The sequence below is a fragment of the Furipterus horrens genome, unplaced genomic scaffold (assembly GCF_987537825.1).
Source record: "Furipterus horrens unplaced genomic scaffold, mFurHor1.1.pri manual_scaffold_12, whole genome shotgun sequence".
NCBI classification, from domain to species: Eukaryota; Metazoa; Chordata; class Mammalia; order Chiroptera; family Furipteridae; genus Furipterus; species Furipterus horrens.
This window is the reverse complement of record NW_028327182.1, coordinates 35,216,429-35,241,231: the sequence shown is the minus strand read 5'-3', so window position 1 is coordinate 35,241,231 and position 24,803 is coordinate 35,216,429.

Genomic DNA, 24,803 nt, shown 5'->3' with positions numbered 1-24,803 from the left:
AAAGAGGCAACATTTGAACTGGGCCTTTAAGGCCAGATAGAGGAGGGATGGGAATTGAGGTCTATGCCACATAAAGAAATAAGGAACTCTCCTCATGGGTATAACGAGAAGAATAACTTCCATTTAGTCTAGCTCAGAATACTTCTTTGAAAAGTAGATAGAATGATGCTTGTGACAGAATTTTGTAAAACATTATATAAATATGAAAGATTTTAATTATATTATGAGCAGTTCAAAATTGCTTTGAAATAAAATTACCTATAGAATAAAAATATAAGAGACATAAGCCCAACATGAACCTTAACATGGCAGCATCAGTATTGCTATGTTTTATCAACCTCTCTAACTCTTCTAAATCATAAGTAGGGTAGATAGGTGCCACTTAGAGGGGGCTGGGTTTTGTTATGAGTACAAGTACTATAACAAAACCCAGCATGACTCACATGTGTGGGATATGAAACCTCCTACAGATCAGCATGGATTTGCAGGCAGCAGCTGCCACTATCCTCCTCTGCAGTTATGTTCACTGTGAAGAGGGGAGTCACAGCGTTCCCACCATCCAAGCTTAAGAACTTGGAATCACCTTTAACACATTCTCTCTGAGGTATGATTTCATTGAAACTCATCATGTTTCTTGTACTTATCTGTCATTTCATTTCATACTGATGCCAACAAATCTACCTTCTTCCTTGAACAATTACATGACTCTCTACCTGGGGTCTTCCATTCAACTATTAAGCCTTTCTCCCTCCTCCAGTCCATTTTCCATATCAACTTAAAACATAAAAACACTGTTTTTGTCCTGTTTCACTATCAAAATTCATCAACAATTCTCTCCATTGCTTACATCAGTGATTCTCAAAGTTCATGTGCATGAAAATTATGAGTATGAAAATTGCATTTGCTTAAAATGCAGATTCTAGTATGCTCCTTTCTATTCTGATTCAATAGTGCTGGGGTCCTAGAATCTTCATTTTTTAGCACACCAAAATTTGGTGTTAGTTCTATTAACGGTTTTAAGGATGGTCCTAAAAATAGAGGCCAACTATTCTTAGGATTTACATCTTAATAATAAATACCTGTTATCAAATGTCATTAAGAGTCATTTATACACAATCACTTTACTTACTCATGACTATCAAGAATAGGAATATCATATATAACCTATGTATGTGCATAAAGCATATTGATCTATATGTTGTCTATCTAAACATGTAGTACTATATAAGTAAAGTACCAAATGGGTACTAAGTGGCCCAAGGGTATCTGTTAAAATAGCTCACAGTTAAAAATAAACCATTCTAAACTCTAAATAGTTATGTTCAAAAGGAGCTTGATTCATGATCCTTGAGTCTTAAATTTTAAATAAGCATCCAAAAAGAACCTTTCACTAGGAATAGAAGACTGTCCTCCTGAGGGGAGTTAAGTCTTAAAAAACTACTTTTTTCCCCTTGTCCCCCCAAGGTGAAGTTGGTTCCATCATTGTACTCCATCCATCAATGCTCAAACTAGAGATTGGTACCTGTCTTCTTTCTGAAAGTAGTAAAGTGATCAAGCAATGAATGTACTTGATGTGGCCAGAAGATGATCAGAGAGTGAAACTGAGAGACATGCTGCACAGGAGTAGCTTACACTCCAAGAAATTAGCACTCAGGGATTCATAAAGTTGACATTAATCAAAAAGGTGCCACATTAGGTAATTGGGACCTACAACAACTTTTCAGACACCAAATGGAAGGAGAGAAGCTTCGAAGCAATAGGTTTTAGGGTATACAAGGTCGGGCAAAAGTAGGTTTACAGTTGTTCATATAGAAAATAATACAATAATGAATAAATAGTAACACAAGAATAAATTCTGTGTTTTGTGTACTCACAACTGTAAACCCACTTTTGCCCCACCTTGTATAGCCATCTGTGAAGAAAAGGGGAGAAATAGACTATCTCAGCAAGGTCACCAGACCAATGAACTGAACCATCAAAGTCCTTAAGAAACTACCAAATGAACCCAAAGAGGATCTAGCATTTGGAGGCCTACAGCCCAAAAAGGACCAATAGCCACATTGCTTACAAAATTGTATGACAATCACTGGAATGGACAGTCCTGTCCTACATCCACTAACAGTGCCTGGGGCTGAAAGAAGCCTGATACTCTCTTGGGCCATCAATTTCTAACAATTTAAAATCAGCTCTCCAGAGTTTTACAGAACCTCTGCTCTGTCTGTTGGAAAGAGGGCCTCAAATTAGAGAGTGCATAATAATAAACTGAAGCTGACTGATCCAAACTAGAAGTCTTAAAGCATTATAGAATAACAGTGACATTTATGTAATTAATGGGGCAGTTATAATTAATATGCTTTCATATCTAAGATTAAATACAGTCATTTGGCAAGTTTAGACATCTGTTTATGATAGTCTACTTTTTAAAAAAGGGTCATGAGATAAAATTAAGGTAAAGCAAATATAATTCCAAAGTGTATATTAATAATTCTTTTCATTTTTTAATCATCATCAGTGAAGCATGGTACAAAGAAAAAAGTTTTGGATTGAAACCAAAGACTTGAATTCTAGTACTGATGAAAATATTTAAAAACTGGGTGAGTGATATAAACATGATGAACCATAGTTCTATATCTGTGAATTAAAAGCAGTAATTTTTATAGTATTCACTAAAAACAGGCCATTGAAACAAACAACATATGTTATATTATCAGTCATAGTATTATTAGATTCTCCAAGTTTACCATTCAACTCTCAATTTTTAATAGGTATATTAAAAGTAAAAATTTTATATAAAACCAAATCTTATTTTAATCATTAAAGTTTTTGTCAAGATCATCTCCTTCACAATATTTTAGGGTACTCATTTAAATTTAAAATCTAAAATTTCTTACCCAATTGAATGAGTTGAACTGTATGTTTTTTAAATTTTCCTTTGGTTCTTAAGATTTTGTGATTCTCTTTTCCTTTCACTTAAAACAAGTTTTATTAGAACCATTAACAAGTATGAACATATTCTAATTTCACTTCCCTACAAAAACTAATGAGAAGCAATATAATCAAATGGTAGCAGAAATCTATAAGGGGGAGACATAAGGGCAAAAAGGTCAAAAGAAACAGACTGAAAAATCAGCTAAAGTACTAGCCAAGAGTTAACTTTTTTCACCTCACTTAACACAGTATTTTATTAGACATATTTCACATACTTATTTGGTTGCCTAAAACAAACAAAACCTTTGAAAATGATTACAGTTGAAGCTAAAATGTTCTTGGATAATGAGACAGGAGGCAAATGTCACGTTCTGATTCAGATATTGTATGAAGGGATCACCAGTCTGAAATAAGACAGTTGAAAATTTTCACAACTGCTGTGAACTTGAACTGTCTAGAGAAAAATAGTTCCTAGGAGTCAGTTTCTTGGCAACCTGGTGCCGTGGCATACGGCATTCTCCACTTTTTATTTTTCCAGTACGCTGAGCTGAAGCATTGCTGGAACAAATCATAAAAACAGAGCCTGATCCAGCATTTGTGATGTTTCATTCCCAGCAAGTTAGTGCATCCCTTGATTCAAGGATAGACATTGTGTAACAAATACCTGGTATTACAAGGATTTTTATTTTGTCCATAAACACTAAATTGCCTATGTATGTACCTCAAATATCAAAGTTCAATAATTTGTAAATGAAACATGGTGATGCAGAGATTACTAAAGAAATCAGGCAGAAAGTGAGAGGAGCCAAAAAGAATTTCTCATCAGAAACCTGTTCACTTTCCCACTGAGGCTAAAGTAACCACGAATCATTTTAATTAATCTGCCATAAAATGTCACAGCCTAAATGAGTTCAAAGGATTTCAATTCAATCCATAGTGCATCACAAATACCACCATGAACTAGAGTCAATGCTGCAGCCTTAAATCTGAGAGACATGCAGATAAGAAGACAGGTGTATGCATAAAAGAATAAAGTATAGTAGAACCAATTACAGCAAAGCCATTTTTCTTCCATAAGAAAAAGTTTTATTATAAAGGGAAAAATTGCTACAATGAAGGGGACTGTAATTTCTCTAATGATTGAAGTATCTACATACTTTTTTGATGAAATGAATTTTACTAAAGGTGAATTATAAATTGTCTGACTTGCTATGAATATTACAGTTCTACTAAGAATTGTACCACCTGCACTGAAGATATATTCACCACTTCATGTTCTAAACAATCTTATATAATTAATGGGGCAGTTATAATTAATATGTTTTCATATCTAATATTAAATATATAGGTGGTTATAAAGTCTAGGGTATATCTGGTTCCAAATAAGAGCCTGACAAAGACTCTTTTGCTTGATTTAAATATTTGACAGGGTACAGAGGTATAACATGTAATTTTGCAGGTGAACATCACCACCCAGCTAGTCCTACTGGGGATATCTTTATATTTCAGATCCATAGTACTTTTTCTACCTTCAGCAGATTGCATTTGGTGGCAGCTGAACACTTAGACACAAGTAAAGATATATTATTAGCAAAAATTTGGCTTATTATTCAATTATCAATGGATGGTTGAACTCTCAAAGTAGAGTAAGTATGACTTTATAAACTATGCAAAAGTTCTCAAAAGGTTTTAAAATAGTAATATTATTAAATGAAGCTTTTCTGAATGTTTTCTGTATTTGCTAAGACATATCTGTCTTTTTCTCATTGAATGTAACTGAGATCATATTATGTCAAAATGGACTTTAGGCTGTTGATATTTCAGGAGTACTGACTTATTATGTCTAAAATAGAACATAGATAAGGGGAAAGATCTGGATTTCTTCCTTTTATTTAAAAATGTATTAAACAATACATTTTAGCTAGTATTTGACTCAACAATATAGTTTATTATCATTACCACGAACTCAACATTACCTGTATGACCTTGTGAAATTTCTTTCATTTCTCTGGCTTCTGGTTATGGTGACAGTAATAATGATGTTTCATAAATATTTTCTAATGATTAAATATTTCAGAGAGCCTAATATGGTTCCAGACATAAATAAGGCAGAAGTATTAATTATGTTGGGTTTCTTTATGCTTTGAGTAAACATTTGCTTGCTTTGTTCTCTACCTCCTTCATCTTTCACTCCTCATTTTCTTTCTTTTTTTCTTTCTTCCTAAAAATAAGGTTTTTAGAGTTGCAGAAAGGCAAATAAAATAACAGAAACTTAGGCACCTTTCATTTCTCCATTATACCAGTCTTTCATGCCCCCATTGCAAGCATCATCATGTCATATTGTATTTGTCCTTATTTGTCTGTTTTTCCACTTGACTATAAATTCTGTAAGAGCAAGAATATGCATTTTAATCTTTTGATCCTTAGGTTCCAGCACATTTAGAATGCATAATAACAATAAGTACTTACTGAACAAATCAATGCAATATTAGGAATATAAAATGTGATCTCTTTACAGTAAGGATCTCAGAACCTTACTTTGATTTGATCTTTGTCTCTGGGTTTCATTTAATTTGAGAATCTGTTACTGGGAAAAAAAAAAAAAAAGACTGGAGATAAGAAATTGTTTTACTTCCAACCAAGAAAGCCTTCTATATTTTCTCTAACTTTTGTGTGTCAACTGGCCAGTTTTTCCTTAGTTCATCTCTTACTTTAGGTTAGTTACTTTACATATGCAGCTAATAACAAACAGGTGACAGTTTCAATATTTGCCTTGAAAATATCTTGATCAAGTCCAAAGTACGTGATGAAGAGTATCCATATTCAAAATTACCATAGGCCACAATTTTAGCAAATATTTTTCTCCTGTATAACAAGGGGCATAATTCTTTCCAACTTCCATGCACCATCTTGTTGCAAGCTTAATACAACACATTTTGGGATTTTGTTATGGTTAACATTCTGCTTCTAGGCATCATTTTTGTATCACATATTGCTGCATACAAATCCCCTTAAAACATAGTGACTGAAACAACAAACATTGATTACTTCAAGTTTAAGGATGGCTGCACATTTCTACCAGTCTAGTGAAGGGTCAGCTGTACTCATCTGGAATCACTCATGCATCTGCAGTCAACTGGTGGAATGCTTGAAAACTGGTTGATCTAAGATGAACCCACCTGGACAATTCGGGTCTCCTCCACACCATGTCTCTCATATTCTTTGAGAGGCTAGCTTGAGTTTGTTCTCATAATAGCAGGTAGATTATAGAGGAGAGTGGAAGTGTGCAAGTACCCTTGAGACCTAGACTCAGAACTCACTTCTGCTATACTTTATTGCCCAAAGCAAATCAAAAAGCAATCCATATACAAAAGGTGGTGTTGGGGTGGGAAGGAAGTGTCAAAGATTCCAGGAATATGACATAGTAAGAAGCACCAAAAATCTATCGAGACAACAATTACACTGACAGTATCTAGCTGGTACTATTTTTGAACTGAAGTCTGTTAAATCTTTGCAGCTTCAGAAGAAAGGCTTACAGGGTAAGTTGTGGTTAATTTTGGTCATTTTCAGCTCTTAGGGCACTAGTAACTGCACACCCCCACCCCCAGCCATGTAGCAGATATCTCTACATATGTTCCTGGAGCATCTTGCACTAAGCTTGAGAGAATTACAAAAACAATTCCATTTATAATAGCATCACAATAATAAAATAAAATACTTAGGAATTAACTTAACTGAGAGGTAAAAAGCATATACAATAAAAACTAAAAAACAGGAAGAAATTAAGAGATAAATAAATGGAAACAGGTTCATAAATTGAAATAATTAATGTTAAAATGTCAGTATTACACACAGTGATCTACAAATTCAGTGCAATCCCTACCAAAACCCCAATTACTTCTTTTGCAGAAATAGAAAAATCCATTCTAAAATTCAAATAAAATCTCAACAGCTAAAACAATCTTGAAAATGAACAAAATGGAAGACAAACATTTGTATTTCAAAACTCATTACAAAGCTACAAAGGCAAGGAAACAAAAGAAAAAAATAGACAACTTGGATTTCATAAAATTTAAAAATTTTGTACATCAAGAGGCACTATCCAAAGAGTAAAAATGAAACCCACAAAATGAGAAAAATGTATCAGCAAATTATATGTCTGATAAGGAATTAATATCCAGAATATATAGAATACTAAAATTCAACAAAGCAAAACAACCCAATTCAAAATTGGGCAAATGACTGCAAACATTTTTCCTAAAAGATACACAAATGGCCAATAAGCACATGAAAAGATACTCAGCATCACTAATTATTAGGAAAATGCAAATCAAAACTACTATGTGATATGACCTCATACTCATTAGTAAAGAGCAAGTGTTGGGGAAGCTGTGGAGAAACTGTAACCCCTGTGCACTATATGTGGAAATGTAAAATGTTATAGTCACTATGGAAAACAGTCTGGCAGTTTCTCAAAAAATTAAAAATAGTATTACCCTGTAACTCAGTAATTCCACTTCTGGATATATACCAAAAAGAATTTAAAAACAGGGTCAAAAAGAGATTTTGTTCAGCCATGTTTATAGCGACATTATTCACAGTAGCTAAAAGAGCTAAAACATAGAGGTAACCCACATGTTCACCAATAGATGACTGGATAAGTAAAATGTGGTATATACATACAATGGGATATTATTCAGCCTTTAAAAGGAAGGAGGACTTCTGGCCAAAATGGAGGCTTAGACTGACATGCTGTCTCCCTTCACAACTAAGTAGGAATACAACTACATCAAAACCAAAGATAACCAGAAATTCCAGAAAATAAAACTACATGGAAGCCCAATGTATGAAGTTATAAACCAGCAGTGCTCATTTGGTTGGGTAGGAGGGGCGAAATCGGAATTGGGATGGAAAGGTCAGGCTGTGCTGTTTGCGGTAGCAGCAGGGATAGCGGTGGGACTGTGAGAAATGCCAGGGGAGCAATCCCAGCAGCAGTCGAGACCCGGCAGCTCGTGATTCCAACACTGGGGAAGGCAGACCCCCCATTGCCTTGGACTGTGAGTCGGTCTCTCAGGGGAGAGTAACAGCAGGAATCCATCTTGGATGCCCGCCCCCACACAAAGCACCACAGAGTGGTAAAAAAGGTCGCCGTCGCCAGGTAGTGATAAATGCATGGGGCGCCGCCCCCTACAGCCCACCCAGGAAGCAAAGGTAAACAGTAAACTGTCAGGATGAAACAGACCATGATTGAAATCCCGGTGATGCAGCTCACCAGGCAGCAGATGAGGGACCTAACTGATGGGCAAATAGGAAATCTTTCTGAGGCTCAGTTCAGAGCTATAGTCATAAGGTGGTTTACAGAATTAATAAAAGATTTGGAACAAGACGGGGAAGGAATGAAAGCCAGTCACACTGAAACAAATGAAACACATACGAGACAAGTGGTGAGGAAATAAAATCCAGAGATCAAATCGGAACATAGGAAAGGGACAAACAGTCAACCAGTGCAAAAAGAGGAAACAAAAAGGGAGGAATATGAGGAGAGGCTCAGAAACCTCTGGGACAGCTGTAAGTGAATGAACATTCGAATAATAGGATTGCCAGAGGGCGAAGAAGAAGAACTAGAAATAGAAAAATTATGTGAAAAAATAATAAAGCAGAACTTCCCGAACTTGGGGAAGGAAATAGACTTACAGATCCAGGAAGCACAGAGAGTTCCAGAAAAACTGGACCCAGGGAGAACCACTCCAAGACACATTATAATCAAATTGTCAAAAATTAAAGATAAAGAGAGAATCTTAAAAGCAGCAAGAGAGAAGAAAAGAATCATGTACAAAGGGGTCCCAATTAGACTATCAGCTGACTTCTCAGGGGAGACCCTGCAGGCAAGAAGGGACTGGCAAGAAATACTCAAAGGAATGAAAATCAAAAACCTACAACCACAAATACTCTATCCAGCAAAACTGTCATTCAGAATAGAAGGGCAGAGAAAGTGCTTCCAGGACAAAATAAAACTGAAGGAGTTTATTAGAACCAAACCACTGTTATATGAGATATTAAAGGGACTGGTTTATAAAGAGGAGGATCAAAACTATGAACACTAAAATGAAAACCAACACAAGAACCAACAACAGAAGCTAGGGAATTGAAACAAAGGCAAACTAAATAGGCAACAAGAGTGGAAAAAGAACTATAGGTATGGGGAACATATGGAGGGGAGGTCAGCAGGGAGGGGAAAGGGGGAATGGAAGGGAGATGGTACAGGAATTAAGAAGCATAGTAGGAGGGAGTGGAGTAGACAGGAAGAGGTTGAGAAGAACTATATGCACAACGAATGGACATGGACTAAAAGGGGGGAACAACTGGAGGGTGGGGCGTCACTGGATGGAGGGGAGCAGAAGGAAAAGAAATTGGAACAACTGTAACAATATAATCAATAAAACATATTTTTTAAAAAAGGAAGGAAATTCTGCAATGTGGTACAACATGTATAAACTTTGAGAACATTATGCTAAGTCATATAAGCCAGTCACCAAAAGACAAAAACTGTATGATCCCATTTATATGAGGTAGAGTGGGCAAAGTAATAAAGACAGAAAGTATAATGGCAGATGATAGTGGCTGAGGGGAGACTGAATGGGAAGCTATTGTTTAATATGCATGGTATTTACAAGATGGAAAAAGTTATGGGGATGAATGGTGGTGATGGCTGCACACTATAAATGTATCTTATATCACTGAACTGTACCCTTAGAAATGGTTAAGTTATGTATTTTTAACACAATTTTAAAAAGAGAGAGAAAGAAAAAGAGTGGGGAAAGGATTCCACATATTTTTAGAAGAATCTGAAGAGTCACATTGCAAAGGATATGGATACAAAAAAGGAAGGACTTAGAGTAACTGCAATCTGGGACTTGGAATAACTGCAATCTTTCTAATGGATGTGAAGCATCTCAGGGCAGAAAGGAAAAAATGTCACAGCACTACCTCCTAGTCTTAAGGACCTAACACACAGACAATTCCCCAACTCCCACTCCCTTTCCAGTCTTCTGCTTACATAATGAGAGCAAGAATAGAGTGGAGACAAGGAAGTGGGAGTTTATGAGGTGCTGTGTTGGCAATGATTGGGAACAATAATATAGATTCAGAGCTCTTGGAAAGTGGACCCAATTTTGGTGTTTTGTTTTAAACAATGTATTTCATTAGCATTCTGTGGACTTTGTAGAATATAGTTGCCAATTTTGAGGCAAAAGGAATACTCCCACTCTACATCCTATTATTACAGTTTTATTATATCATTTAATCTGATTGGGTAGATAGAGTTTTAATTTATCTTTATTTATCATATAGACTTTTGGAAGGGTTGAGGACCAGAACTCAAGGGGCACACAGCTGGAAAGTGGCCAAACTCACAATCAAGTCCTCTGATTTCAAGACAGTGGCTCCATAATTTCTGCGCTCCTATTAAAGGTTTTGAGATTGGAATTCAGGTTGGGAGGAGGAACTAGCATATTTTCTAAAAGTGGCATTTGCATTGTACTTAACATAAGATTTTTTTAAAAAACCTCAACTGTCCAACTAAAAACATGGGTGGAGGAGTTGGTGAAAATTATGAAGAGAGCTAACCATCACCTTCTCGCACCAAGCTAATACTTGGTAATGCCTTTTCAACAAACCTAGTACTTTTCCCACTACACAGCCTTTCCTCCTTCAGTGGGTAATACTGTGCTCTCCAAAAAGATATGTTAATGTCTTAAACCCTGGAACCTGTAAATGTGACTTTATTTGGATATAGGGTATTTACAGATGTAATCAAGGTAAGTGAGGTCATACTGGATTAGGGTGGACACTAATCCATAATCTGTTGTTCTTATAAAAAGAGGAAAGTTCTGACACAAGGACATGTGATAACAGAGGAAGAGATGAAAGTGATACATCTACAAGACTAGGAATGCCAAGGATTGCCCATAGACACCAGAAGCTAGGAAGATGCCAGAAAGAATCATCCTCTAGACTTCCGAGAGAGCAGTTGATACCATATGTCTAATCTTCAGAACCATGAGACAATACATTTCTGTTGTTTTAAGTCACCCAATTTGTTGTAATTTGTTCCAGCAGCGTAAGGTTACACCTTTCAACTTCTTCCAAATTTTTACAAGTTCTTTCACAATACATACCCAAGTGCACACCTTGTATAATCTAATGAAGAGAAGGAATCATAAACAAGTCAGCCTTTTATATTTCTTAGAATGAAAAAGACAGGAATCAGAAGAAACAAAAAGTCTTTGCTTTATAATATTGTTTTTTTCTCTCCAGTTCTCACAAGGGCACCCCCCCCCAACTTGAAGCTAATCTCAAAGCTTCCAGTGCAATTTTATTTGACCTTTACTAAAAGACCACCTCTGCCAGGCAACTGACTTTGTTTTATCCCCTTGGGTTGTTGCAAAAGGCAGGTTTCACAGAATTCCTTTCATTGTTCTGCTTGGGAATCTAAAACCTGTTCATCCTAAAAGAAACTAACCTGAAAGTGCCAAGCAGGGCAATCACAAAGTATACTTCATACACTTTTGAGAATAAATATGCAGGGAAGGAAAAAGAGAATAAAATAGTCTGTTTATCTGAAAACTGTGTTTTTTCATGCAAAGTACTGCATTTACAGAGCCAATTCATCATATACACCAATAAAGTGGAAGTGAAGCATGTTTCCTCCACACATTGTTTGACACAGAAAGTGAGTATTTTATTGGCATTGGGTAATTTAAACTCACATAATGGAGTCTGGAGTATATTAGCAACATACCAAGCAGACTAGATTGTTCGACAATTTGTGTACCAGAGAGAAGCAGTTCAAAATAATTCAGGAAAGAAGCAAGAGCAAAACTTGTGGGGAAGTTGCTTTATGTCAAACAAATACAGCTGTCATTAAGATGATACTGATAAAACCTAAGAAACCTGGCACTCAGTTTGCTAAATAATAGTTTATATGGCAGCGTTGCATATAACCATGTATACAGAACTGATATTTCCTTGGGTAGTCTGTTGGATTCATTCTTCCTATTTTTCTCCATCTCTCTTGTAACAGCATATGAAGGGACATACACACATACACACATACACACATAAACAAACACAGACTTGTGCATACTTATTGCAATCCAAAAAAGGTGCACTTTGATTAAAGTGTTGGCTCTGGAGTTATACTTCCTGGATTTGAATCCTCAGTTTACCATTTACTGCTGCCCAAACTGTATGTGTAAAATAGAGATTACATAGATTATATCTCATATGTACTATTGTGAAGCATTAAATAGGATCATGCATGCAAATGCAGCCTAAGGCACAGAATAATTAGTGGTCAGTAAATGTCACATATCATCATCATCAGCATCACTATTATTACATGCATGCATATGCTTGTTATCAATGTATGTAAGTATGGCAAGAACAATCTGTAGGTTAGTATGGAATCTTAAAGGTTTATGACTTTAAGATAGGTTTGGAATTTGGGAAAATTATATGAATTTTTGCCCTTAAAACACCAAATGCTTGTGAGTTTATGGGGCAATGGGAACTCTCATTCATTGGGGAACAAAAAATGGTATAGCCACTTTGAAAGACAGTTTGGCAGTTTCTTACAAAACTAGACATACTCTTACCATATGACCCAGCAGCTGTGCTCCTTGGTATTTATAAAAGGAGTTGAAAACTTATGTTCTAATAAAAACCTACACCTGGGCATTTATAGCAGCTTTATTCACAGTAGCCAAAACTTGAAAGCAACCAAGATGTGCTTCAGTAGGTGAGTGGAGAAATAAACTGTGGTACACCCAAACAATGGAATATTATTCAGTACAAAAAAAAAAGAAAAAAAAAGAAATAAGCTATCCAGACATGAAAAGACATGCAGGAAACTTAAATGCACATTACTAAGTAAAAGAAGCCAACCAACCTAAAAAGGCTACACACCATATGATTCCAACTATATGACATTCTGGAAAAGGCAAAACCATAGAGACAGTAAAAATATTAGTGGTTGCCAGGGAGGTGATAGGGGTAAATGGTCAGAGCACAGAAGATTTTTATGACAGTAAAATTACTCTGTATGATATTATAATGATGGATATATGTCATGATATATTTGTCTAAACCCTTAAAATATATGACACCAAGAGTGAATCCTAAGGTAAACTGTGAACTTTGGGTGATTTTGATGTTGGTTTCTCAATCATAACAAATATATGGGAGGCTATGCATGTGTGGGGGCAGGGAGTTTGTGGAAAATCTCTGTATTTTCCATTCAGTTTTGCAGTCAATGTGAAGTTTCTCTAAAAAATAAAGTCTTAAAAATATATACAGGATTGGGCAAAAGTAGGTTTACAGGTGTTTGTATGGAAAATAATACAATAATTAATAAATAATAATACAAGAATAAATTACATTTTGCATACTCTCAACTGTAAACCTACTTTTGTCCCACCCTGTATATTATGAAATAAAATTCAGAAAAGTGTCTGAGTGCCTGTCTAGAGTGTTGGACTCTCCACTGCAGCCCACGGAAAGCCAATGAAGAAATTTTAAGAAGTGAGATCATCAAAATGGTGTTTCAGTGAGTTGTTGTTGCTGCTCTGTATGACCTAGTTTTATTGGGCCATGTTTTCCTTTTTGCATGTCAGAAGGGATAACACACAAGGCCATATAGAATGTTTGTGCTCCTTAGAATTTACTACAGAAAACATACATTAAAAAACAACTTCTAACATTTATAAACATGGTTTCCTCGCTATTAGACAGCCTTATAGTGCCAAAAATGAAGACCCATACAGGAAGATGATTTCAAAACCTATCAATCATAAATGAATTATTTTTTATGTCTGAATGTTTGGCTTTGCTTTTAAAAAATTATACCTTTTCTGTTTATATAAGTGCACTGCGTTTGCCTTCTATCATAACTTCTACCTGTGTAGTATACATCCGCTCATAGCTCAAAATATTTGCTGCCCCTATCTGTGAGTTGGTTGAAAATTATAATTAAGTGGTCCTTGCAATTTTCTTTGGCCAATAAAATGTAAATAAATGGGACATGTCACTTCCAAATAAAAGCTATAAAAACCTTCACATAGTTCTACGATCTCTTTTTGACTTCCAAGGGAGAATGAAATAATAAAATTTTTGTACTCTTGGGGAAAAAAAAAAAACCTGTTCTGAAGCCATGGAAACAGGTAAATTCCAGAATTCTTTAAATCTATTTAATCAATCAATGATAGTTTTATAGCTATAGTAATAATCACAACTGTTCAGGAACACCAGCCCATCAGTGACAGAATTGTGCTTCTAAAAGTCATCCAGTAGGGAGTGGTCTTATAAAAGTAACATTCTCTGAATGTCAGTTGGTCAAAAAGCACTCTCATGGTGGTATCTATGTTTCCATAGCTGATCTGATCCTGAAAGTCACCCAGTCGCCAAATTTCATCCTTCCCAGATGCTCTAAATAAGTCTCTTGCTTTGCTCAGAGAATGTATGCCTGATCCACATAGCTTTCCCTCATTTAAATAAGCAATAAATTCAATGTTAAGATTTTTATTTCAGATACAGAGTAATGGTTTTATCCTTTGACAGATGAAAATTTTTAAAAAATGAACAGTTAGGGGCTACTCTGTCAGTTTCAGTCCCCCAATGAAGAGAATATGGAGCAGAGCCATGGTCAACCCATACTGGACATATATCATGAGGGAGCTGTTATTTGTGTAAGCCACTGAAATATTCAGGTAGTTTGTAAACACAGAGTAACTTAGACTAAGCTGAATTATACAGCCTATAAAAATATAAGTTATGGCTATAGGAAATAACACAAAGGAATCACACAGTTATAATTTACTTATCTCCCCATGAAAGATGAGTTTTTCTCTTATGGAGTCAGATTTCTCTTCCCTCATCTTATATAATCAGTATAATATCCATATTTCAGAGCAACATTTATCTTGAAACATTCATTTCATTATTTCATTAGAAAATTATTTTTGCTGTCAAATATATGATTTTAAAAGATTTTTCCTGTGCAATAAAACTTTGCCAAAACAATAACAATGATGTGAGTAAAAAATATAAAGCAATATGAAGATATCGCAACAAAAGAAATAATATACTTCATAATACTTTAAACAGCCAATTCTTAAGCAATTCCCCTCACAGGACTCTGTATTCAGATAAGGAAATTAAATTTGTCTTTAAAACATGTTAAAGTTGAATAGGATGTTATCTACTACAAAGGAAAATATCATGTTTATTTTTGTGTCTCATTTGATATATGATTATTTTCAAATTTTGGTTCTATCTCATGGAATTTATTTTGAAGGACAGTTCATCATAATTCAGTTATCAGAGAAATGCATTGAGTCACTTAACAAATATATCATGAGAACATATTATATGTAAATTACAGGATGAACTGTTGCTTGTTTTTCAAAATAAGTAAGATACAGGACTTACCTTCAGGTCTACTGAAGTAAAAATAGAAAAGAGAAAAGTTAAAGTCTAATCATAATAAAATGTGAGCGTAATAAATGTCATCAAAGACATACAAATAAAATGTTATGCAAGTTCTTAACAAAGAGAAATCACAATTGAGCAAAGTCAAAGAAGGGCCACGGAGCAGGTGCATTTAAACTGGGCCTTGAAATACAGGTAGGACATACACACATGAGCTCACTCGAACCCACAGAAGCAAAGCAGAATCCCCCATCTCTTCCTCATTGCGCTGATCTAGCAGGCAGAACTCTTCTCCCCGGAACGTGACTCCTCATTCTTCTGATGTGTATCATCAATACCCTCTAAGATTTGGCAGGAGGAAAACAGGCAAATTATGTTTTAGGATCTACATTCAAGTTTCTCCCACTCTCTTAGGCCACATAATTTAACCCAGCTACTTCTTCTAACAAATCTCAGTGAAGTAGAGATTTCAAAGTATACTGGTCATTGGAAATTAATTCGGGGTCTATACATTTCTATGAATTGTTGGCCTATAAAGTCCCAGTCTTGTCAATACCTTGTGTCAGAATCTTTCTCAAAGTAAACTACTTTTCTATATTCTATTTTTTCTATATGGGGCAGAGCTTTGATTCAAAGTACTGAACTCCAGCCAGGGATTAATAGTGGTGAAAATTGTTAGTTAACTAGATTTGATGGAGCAGCCAACTGATAAGGTTTGATTATAATCCTTATAATTCACTGGGAAAAATTCATTAGTCAACACTTTGTCTGACACTCCCTTTTACAGACCTTTCCTATCATTAGTCTTCTCACTTGAGAAATTCTGGAATGAAGGGATTAAAAGAAAAACAAATCCTTTACCCCATATCTCACCTACAAAAGTGGGTAACATGATTCAGGAAACTTTCCTGAAGTCATGATGAAAGGTATAGCAGAACGAAAGCCACCTGGACCTATTATTTGTTTTGTAAAGCAAAGTCAGTCTTTAAGAAAAAAAAAAAGACTTGTATTCAATATTATTAAGCAATATTAAAAAGCAATACACCTAGGATACACAGGAATATAGTACACATATCATTTATAAGCAGTTGTGCATAAATCATTTCTCTTTTTAAGATTAATAGAATCAGAACATTATGTATTTTCAGAAAATACTTAACTCTCAAGAATAGCCCTATAAAAGAATGCTTATTAAACTCCCCAGAATAAAAAATTAGGCCCAAATATGAGGTCTTCACCATTTTACAGACATTCTTCAAACCTTTGACTTAGTGAAGTTAATATCACTGCCATCATTATTACTTAAAATAAATGGGATAATGGCCATTTCTGGGAAAAACAATAAATTAACTGAGGGAGCCCATGAACATAAATGATGCTAAAATCTCAATGTTTTAAAATATTTTTTTAAGTGCTCTGGCTAAAAAAACTCATTGTATTCAGCAGCCAGTTTCCAAAAAGAGATAAATGCAGCCTCTCAATTCTCCACATCAGCTTTACTGAAGGGCCAAAATAGCAGAAAAAATACTGGGCAATGATTCAAAAGACCTTGGCCATAGACTCAGATAATCTAGATGCACCAGTTTACTAGTTGACATGAGGTCACTTTCTGTTCCTCGGTTTCTTCACCTGAAAAGGATAATCAAATCTCATCCTAGAACTGTTCAAGCATCAAATTCAAAAATATATGTAGAAGGTCTCTACAAACTATAAAATGTATGAGGTCACTATTACCACACTTTTATAAAATCTGTATGAACCTGAGTTTCTGTGTATGTGGCTCAATAGTTGATCCCATGGATATTTACTTCTAGGTCACCTTGGCATTGACTTTTCTCATATTGCTAGATATGTCCCTACTCTCTCCGCTTCCCATCTTTCTGCCTGTAAAACTGAGTTGATCCCCACTAGTCCTCAATATCTGCAAAACACATAATGGTTTCAGAAGCTCTCTAAGAGACCCAGAGCAAAAAGAAGACTGCAAATTCAAAGTGCTAGTAAGATTTTCATGGCACTAAAGTTTGAGCACATCTCTCTAGAATTTGAAGGACTTATCTATCCATAGGAAAAAAGCAGAAGAAATTGGATATGGGTTCCTGGGTTTGTGAGAGCAGCTCCAAACAGCCAGCTCTGCACAGGCTGGGGCTATAGTCAGATACAGAGCCTCAGAATTCTATTATGATTGTTGGATGAGGATGTTTTTCCTACATTCATAATAAAAAAATTATCTCAGACTTCCTGACTGTTTTGAAACTAGATAAGACACTTAAACTTGGGGTGAGCAATTACAGAAAAACTGACAATCAGCACCAACAAAAAATTCAGAATGTTCCCTTCTACAGCTGGGTACACTTAACTGTGGTGAGAAGAGAAAGTAATCTATGTTTCAATTAGTTCCCAGTGACTCCAGCAAGCTTCCATGGATTAATCAAATTCTGGCTTTTAGGGGGAAGGATTTACTTAAAATCAAATTGATCTGTTGTTCTCATATTATCTCTGGTAAATCTATATTTACTCTGCTTTAGGGCTTCTGAAGAGTAATAAATTGTCACCACTCCTGCAGTCTGCCAGAGTCTCAAGTCACACTTGAAATGAGTTTAATATTTAGAGCCCCTTTCAAAAGTACTGTTGCTTGCAGACACTCAGTCGTAAACTTTCCAACAACAACAACAAAGATCAGTAGAGGCAAGATGTCATGAAGGCTGAGCTGGGTTATAAATTTTCTTCCAGACTTTTGGGGACAAGGAAGTCGGTTTCACCAAACAAAAGCAAAATGAAAATGAAAAGAGGGTGAGAGCTGAGTGTGTGTGTGTGTGTGTGTGTGTGTGTGTGTGTGTGTGTGTGTGTGTGTGTGTGTGTTGAAGGGGTGGGGACAGCAGCTAACTGCTTTCTGAAGTAATATTTTGATCCACTATCATTCCCACTTAGTGGATCATTTTTCTAGGCTCTTTCCTTTATGGACACTGACAAGAGCCTCCTTTGTTCAGAGTACAATCTGTAAGTGTCAAAAGCATGCACATGACTCGTCTCCTTCTCATCTCCAGGGGTTGTTGTTCTTTGCCTCTCACAGGACAATGCTCTGTTCAAACGTCAAGACTCTGATTTTTAAATACAGATCCATACATTTAAAGAGCATCAGCATGGTTCTTCCTACCAACAGAACCAGACTACTAATTTGACACATCAAATGAGCCTTTTGGACTACAAGGGGTTAACCCAGTCTGACAGCCAAACCAGGGAAACAGAGTTGACTCCCAGATGCCACCACTAGCAAAATTAATCCTGGAGCTTAGCATCTGGATGCTTCACCTGCCAGGCAGGCCCCAGTAGGTCTTTTTCATCACTGGGCCAGATTAAAAGGGAATGATGAGCGGAAATGGTTCTGCACTACCAGTGACAAGAAGGAAAAAATGTCCTCCAGTGAGAACAAACCTCCTGATTGCCTCCAGGTACTAATGTCCTGGAAAAGTGGATGGCAGCCCTGTGTTATGTCCAGATACCACCTGAGCTGTCTGGCTGCTAGAGAGAGCCTCAGGAACATCAGAAGCCACAGGGTAGGGCAGACTGAACAAGCCCAAGCTACCTTCAGGGTGCCACCTGTCCAGTTCTCACCTGAACAGACAGAATTTTTAAGTGTGTTCTTTGATTTCAGGCTGCTAGCAACATTTGTCCGGAACCCCCAACCCCTGCTTTTTTTCCCCCTGCCTTGCTTGTTTTGCACTTAACAGAAAATCAAATTTTTCCAAATCTATGTGTCCCCTTAATCTTTTTGTCTAAGAAACTGTTTCAACTCCAAACTCCTCTTGTCTTCACAGGAAGAATTTTTTTATTATTAAAAAAAAAAAACAAAAAACTTTTTAACACGTTGTTTTAAACATTAGAAACACAATTACATTATTGGGGAATTGGCCAGAGCTGGAAAAACAGTGCATCATACCTATCTAGATGAATTTGATGGGAGAGCAGAGGTCTAGAAAAGCAGGAAAGAGGGCCAGAAGGACAGACCTTACTTGCAGGGATAGAACCTCAAAGAAATAATGAGGCCCCAGGGGACGTGGAGCTCTGATGTAGGGAATTGAATCATTTTCCAAAGCTTTCATAAGTTGTATTCTTTTTTCTATTGCCAGAGAAAGGTCCTTGTGGGACAGAGGAAAAGAAAGGAGGAGGGTGGAGGCATTAACTAAAAAAATGGAGGGGAATAGTTCAGTGCTTGCTTAGGTTTCAGGTAAGATTTCTTTCCAAAAAACCATGAGCAATTTAAACAGTAAAAGTGCCTATGAATTAAAGAATAAACCAGGATAGAGACATGTATTTCCAAGAGCTATTATTGGGAACAATATGATTTTGATATAGCAAACACAGCTAAAAGCGGTTAGCAAAACACTGATCTTGGACTTTCCAGCCTCCAGAATGTGAGAAAATAACTTTCTATTATTTAAGCCAACTAGTCTATAGTATTTTGTTATGGCAGCCTGAGCAGACTAAGCTACTATCTTTCTTTTCTATCTATAGAACAGTGATTCGCAACTGGGCGCTATTTTTCCATCCAAGGGAATACTTGACAATATTTGGAGACATTTTTGATGGTCACAACAGGGGAGATGCTAGTGGCATCTAGTGGGTAGAGGTCAGAGATGGTATGAAAAGTCCCACAATGCACAGGGCAGCCAGTTTCACTCTTCCCCTCCTCTTGCTCCCCCCAAAGAATTACCCAGTTCAAAATGTCAATAGTGTCAAGGTGTTAACTCTGAGAAACCCTGCAACAGAAAATGATATGAAATCTGTCTTATGAAAAGGTGATCAAAGAGTACATAGCCAATTATAAGGGAAAGTATTATAGTGCTATGTTAAGCAGGTAACTAATAAATATATGTTCTTGTTTTCTTGTGATAGTTTTAAAACTTGCATTTTATATTTTTTCTTTTTATAAGTAAAAATTAATGTTTATACTCAATTTGTTATTCTTTTTTTAAAGACACCCAGCAAAATATTATTATATTCAGTTCCCAAATACTGAGTTTATTTGGTTTAGAATTATAATTAAACACATATATTGTACAATGCTAGTAAGTTTTGACTCCTCTATGGTTCTGGATCTCAGCATTATAATTTTTTTTGAGCATATCTGACAATTTAAAAATGTTTAGTAAAATTTAATGAAACAGAACATTTTTATAAATGTAATAAAATGCTTTTATTATTGCATATGTAGGCAAGAGATTTGCCCTTTCTCACTAAATCCTCTTTGCCCTTTGGAGAAGATTTTTCTAAGCTGTTAAAATATAGAGCATTCACATAATGTATCCTGAGGTCTCTTCTTTAGTGATGTATTTTCACATGGGACTCATTTATAACTTACCCACATTTTTCACCCCACGCTCATAAAACTGATTACTAAGTCATGACAATTTTGAAATTTCTCAAATGTTCCTCACCCTCTCATTATATTAATTAGGGCCTCCATCTAGCCTCCAGTAGACAGCTGAACAGTTTCTTATTTTGATTGCCCACACTCCCATTTCGTAGTCTATACAGTTAGCAAATGATCTGTCTTCAAGTCATCTATCCATCTGACCATGTCAGTTCATGTTAAAACCATTCAATAATTTTCCATTTTTGTATCAACTTTTAATTAACAGAACTTGTTCTTCAGAAGAGGCCCAATGTATAACACTGATATAACTGAATTAAGGGAAGGGGTCAGAGCCTCTCTTTCTTAGATTATCTATTATCCCTTGACCTTCTCCATGATCCCTGGAGCACCTTCATGATACATATGTATGACTAGACTGACTGTAATAATTTATCCATCAGACTAGGACACATCTGAGAGTAAATGGTGAAATTATTGCTAATTATGTTGGGTTAACAGGTAAAAAGTGAGGCTGTTCCAGGTATATTGGGATGTGTAGGCACTTCCATTTCTTGAAGTGTGATTTGTAGATCTCATATATAAATCAACCCTATCAACCTAGCTTGCAGATTTCTGGTCACACACTACACCTAGAGAATCACAATCTTGGAGAAATGAGAGGGATATGGGGCAGCTCTAGGAAGGACAGTTACCACTGCTTTACAGGATCCTCAAACTGATTCCCTAAAACTTTCTGACTTTGCTCCTGACCACGTCTTATGTCACCTGGCTGCTTGTAGTGTTCTCCAAACACCATCTTTATTCTTGAGATTGTGTCTTTATATACACTACCTCTTCCTTCTGGACCCCTTTCACCTTCTGTCCCCCTCAGCTACAGCTGAGTGCATTCTTCCACAGTGGAACAGAATTCACTACATTTTATTGCTAAAGTTATTGTCTTAGTGGATTAGTGTTATTGAATTTTAAGTATCTATTTTCTTCAATAAATTGTGAGCTTCATGAGGGTAGGGGCCATGTCTCTCTGGTTTTAGAATATATCACACAATACCTAGTGCAGAGTAGTTGCTCAATAAGGGTTTCATGCATAAATAAGTTAGTAGACAAATGAATGAAGATAATGTTCATTCTATCTCCTAATTTTTTAGATCCCTAAAAAACTATTCTAGGCTCAATTTCAAATTATACAAGTATTTTTACTGAGTGATTATATTATTACATTGTTTAGAAAACTAGCTTAAATGGATGTATGAAAATTAAATTTCTTAATATATGTTTGCAAATCTTATCATATGGCATTTAAATTTAAAAAAGCTTAAAAACCTCATATTTCTCCATTTTGTAGGTGAGAAACTGAAGCTCTGAGCAATACATCAGAAGTAGACCCGTCATTCATCAGGAGATGAATCGGTAGCCTTGAGATGGCCCAGATATTGGGGGCAGACACTGAATAGGATAACAATATTATGTCATAATGTTATAGGCTGGGCTCCTTAGGAAGTGGACTCTGACATGGAATTAGCTTGAAGGATGTTCATTAAGGAGCACCTTGGGATAACACCTGTGAAATAGAAGGAAAGAAAGCAGGGTTTGCCTTAGGAAGATGCTGAGCTACAATACAGTCCCAATGGTTGCCTTAGTTGGTCCCAAAGGAACTCCCGAGCAAGAACAGCTAGCCCTTCAGTATTGTCCCAAGTTGGGTCCTGATGCCCAGTACTTTATACTCCTGCATTAAATGTGGGCCATCTCAGAAAATGTGTGACGTTGGGTGAGGCAGTTCTCTGCAGTTGAGAAAATACCTAACTGGCTGAGAACTGAAGGCTGCTAGCTGATAGTATGTATTCCTAGCACCTGGGTAGGAGTATTATCAAGTTCTTCTTTGAAGGGAGAATTTCAGCAAATCACAGTGTTACCATAATAAACTTTTATAAGGATCGATTTTTATATGGATATGGATGGGAATTCTAGTTTGAATCAAGTAACTTGAGCTGATGGAAGTGATAGTATGGTTCTGCAATTGTAATTTGGGTCTCAGTTTAAAATACAGCCATATACAGTGATACAACTTAGTAAATTTGTATCAGACTCCTAAAATTCTTGTTGATGTCTTGGGGAGATTTCTTGGATCTGGAAACTTTTTGTTACTATGTTGGGATATATGTAGAATTTTTTAAATTTTCTTTTATTATGTATTGCAATAACTTTTTTGACAATTATTTTTTTAATTATTTAATGTCTTAACAGACTTTTTAATATAAAATAAGATTTTAGTGAATCACAAAAATAAATCTTGAAATCATGGTAATTTTTAAGTATAATACTGTGATAGATTTCATAAGACTTTACTTAAAATTTTCACATGTGTATGTCTATGTGAAGTTGGCCTAAATTCCAAGTTTTGCCTATTTTTATATTTAGGTATTAAGACTATGCAAAATTTTTAAAAATAAACTGGTAAGCTAATTGTAAATTTTATTTTCCAGAGGGGTTCATATAGTGTGATATCTTGTCATTATTTTAATATGGTACATTTTCGCTGAATTAACTTTTAAATTCTTTCGTAATTTCTTCCTCTTCAGTGTCAATCATATTCCTAGGGGGAAAAAAATGTTTGTTTCACTGATATTTTCAGAACTTAGCATATGTTTTGATGCATGGTATTATTTTTAACTACATCTGTATTGTACTGTGTACACTTTCTCATTCCAAATTTGTGTATTAGAATTTTATTTTAAATAATATTTTTGGAAAAGTTTCTTTGATTTATTAATTTTCAGATAACTAATTTTTAGGTTAATTAATTCTACACTTTAACTTTTCCCTTAAATTGCTGACTTCTGAATTTAAAAAAAGAATTTGTTTGCTCTGCTTTTCATAAAATTGTTTTGTTGTGCTTCCTTTTCAATTTATGGAATTAAGACTTAGTTAATTTCTTTCTTTTGCCCTTCCTTTCTCTCTCTCTCTTTCTCTCTCTCTCTCTCTCTCTCTCTCTCTCTCTCTCTCTCTCTCTCTCTCTCTCTCTCTCTCCCCCTCTCTCTCTCTCAAAAGTAAAAACATTCAACATTAAGATGAATAGTTTTCAGCCCTTCCTGGTGTGGCTCAGTTGGTTGGACGTCATCCCTCCCGCAAAGCAAAAAGGTTGTGGGTTGGATTCCCAACCAGGGCACATGCCTAGGTTGCAGGTTCTATCCTGGTTCCAGTAGCATATGAGAAGCAACTGATCAATGTTTCTCTTCCTCTCTTTCTCTCTCCTTTTTCCTCTCTTTAAAAATAAATTAAAAGAATTAAAAAGAAATCATGTTCTGAGTAACTTTGGCTACTTCCCAAATGTTTGATACGGAATTTTATCACTGAGGTCACTTTAAATTTTTTTCTGTAATTATTTTTTTTTTAGTATATGCCATTTATGAGGTTAATAAATTTTTGAAACAGTTTACATTTTGTTTAACATTTTAATATTAATTTCTGGGTTTTTAAAACATTTTCTGTTGGTTTTAAAGAGTCTGCACCATGGAATTTCTGGAGTTTTTTATTAAGTTTATACTTTTATTTAATGAGCTCATATAAGAACTATTTTTGCAAAAGTTCTGTTGAGACTTGAGAAGAAAAATGTATGTATTCTGTTTTTTACAGAGTTCAATATAAATATGTTAAATTAACATTAAATATTTAGTATTTCTATATCATTTTAATCTTATTTACTTATTAAATTATATTAATATTGTATTAAGTCTCTTCCTATTGTGTTTCTACTTATTTCTCATTGTATTTTGAATACTTTTTCTTCATATACTTTAAATTATAATGTATAATTATTGATGACTCCATTATTATTATAGCTTGTATCTTCATACAAAAATAAGATTATGCATATTTTAATTTTTGTTGAAGTCTACTTTTTTGTTATTAATATATTCTGGTTGTTTCTTTTTCTTTGGGCTTACCTACACATTTGTCCAAATACTACTTTTAATATTTCTTTGTCATTTTGTTTTAGGAAGACCTATTATCACTAAGT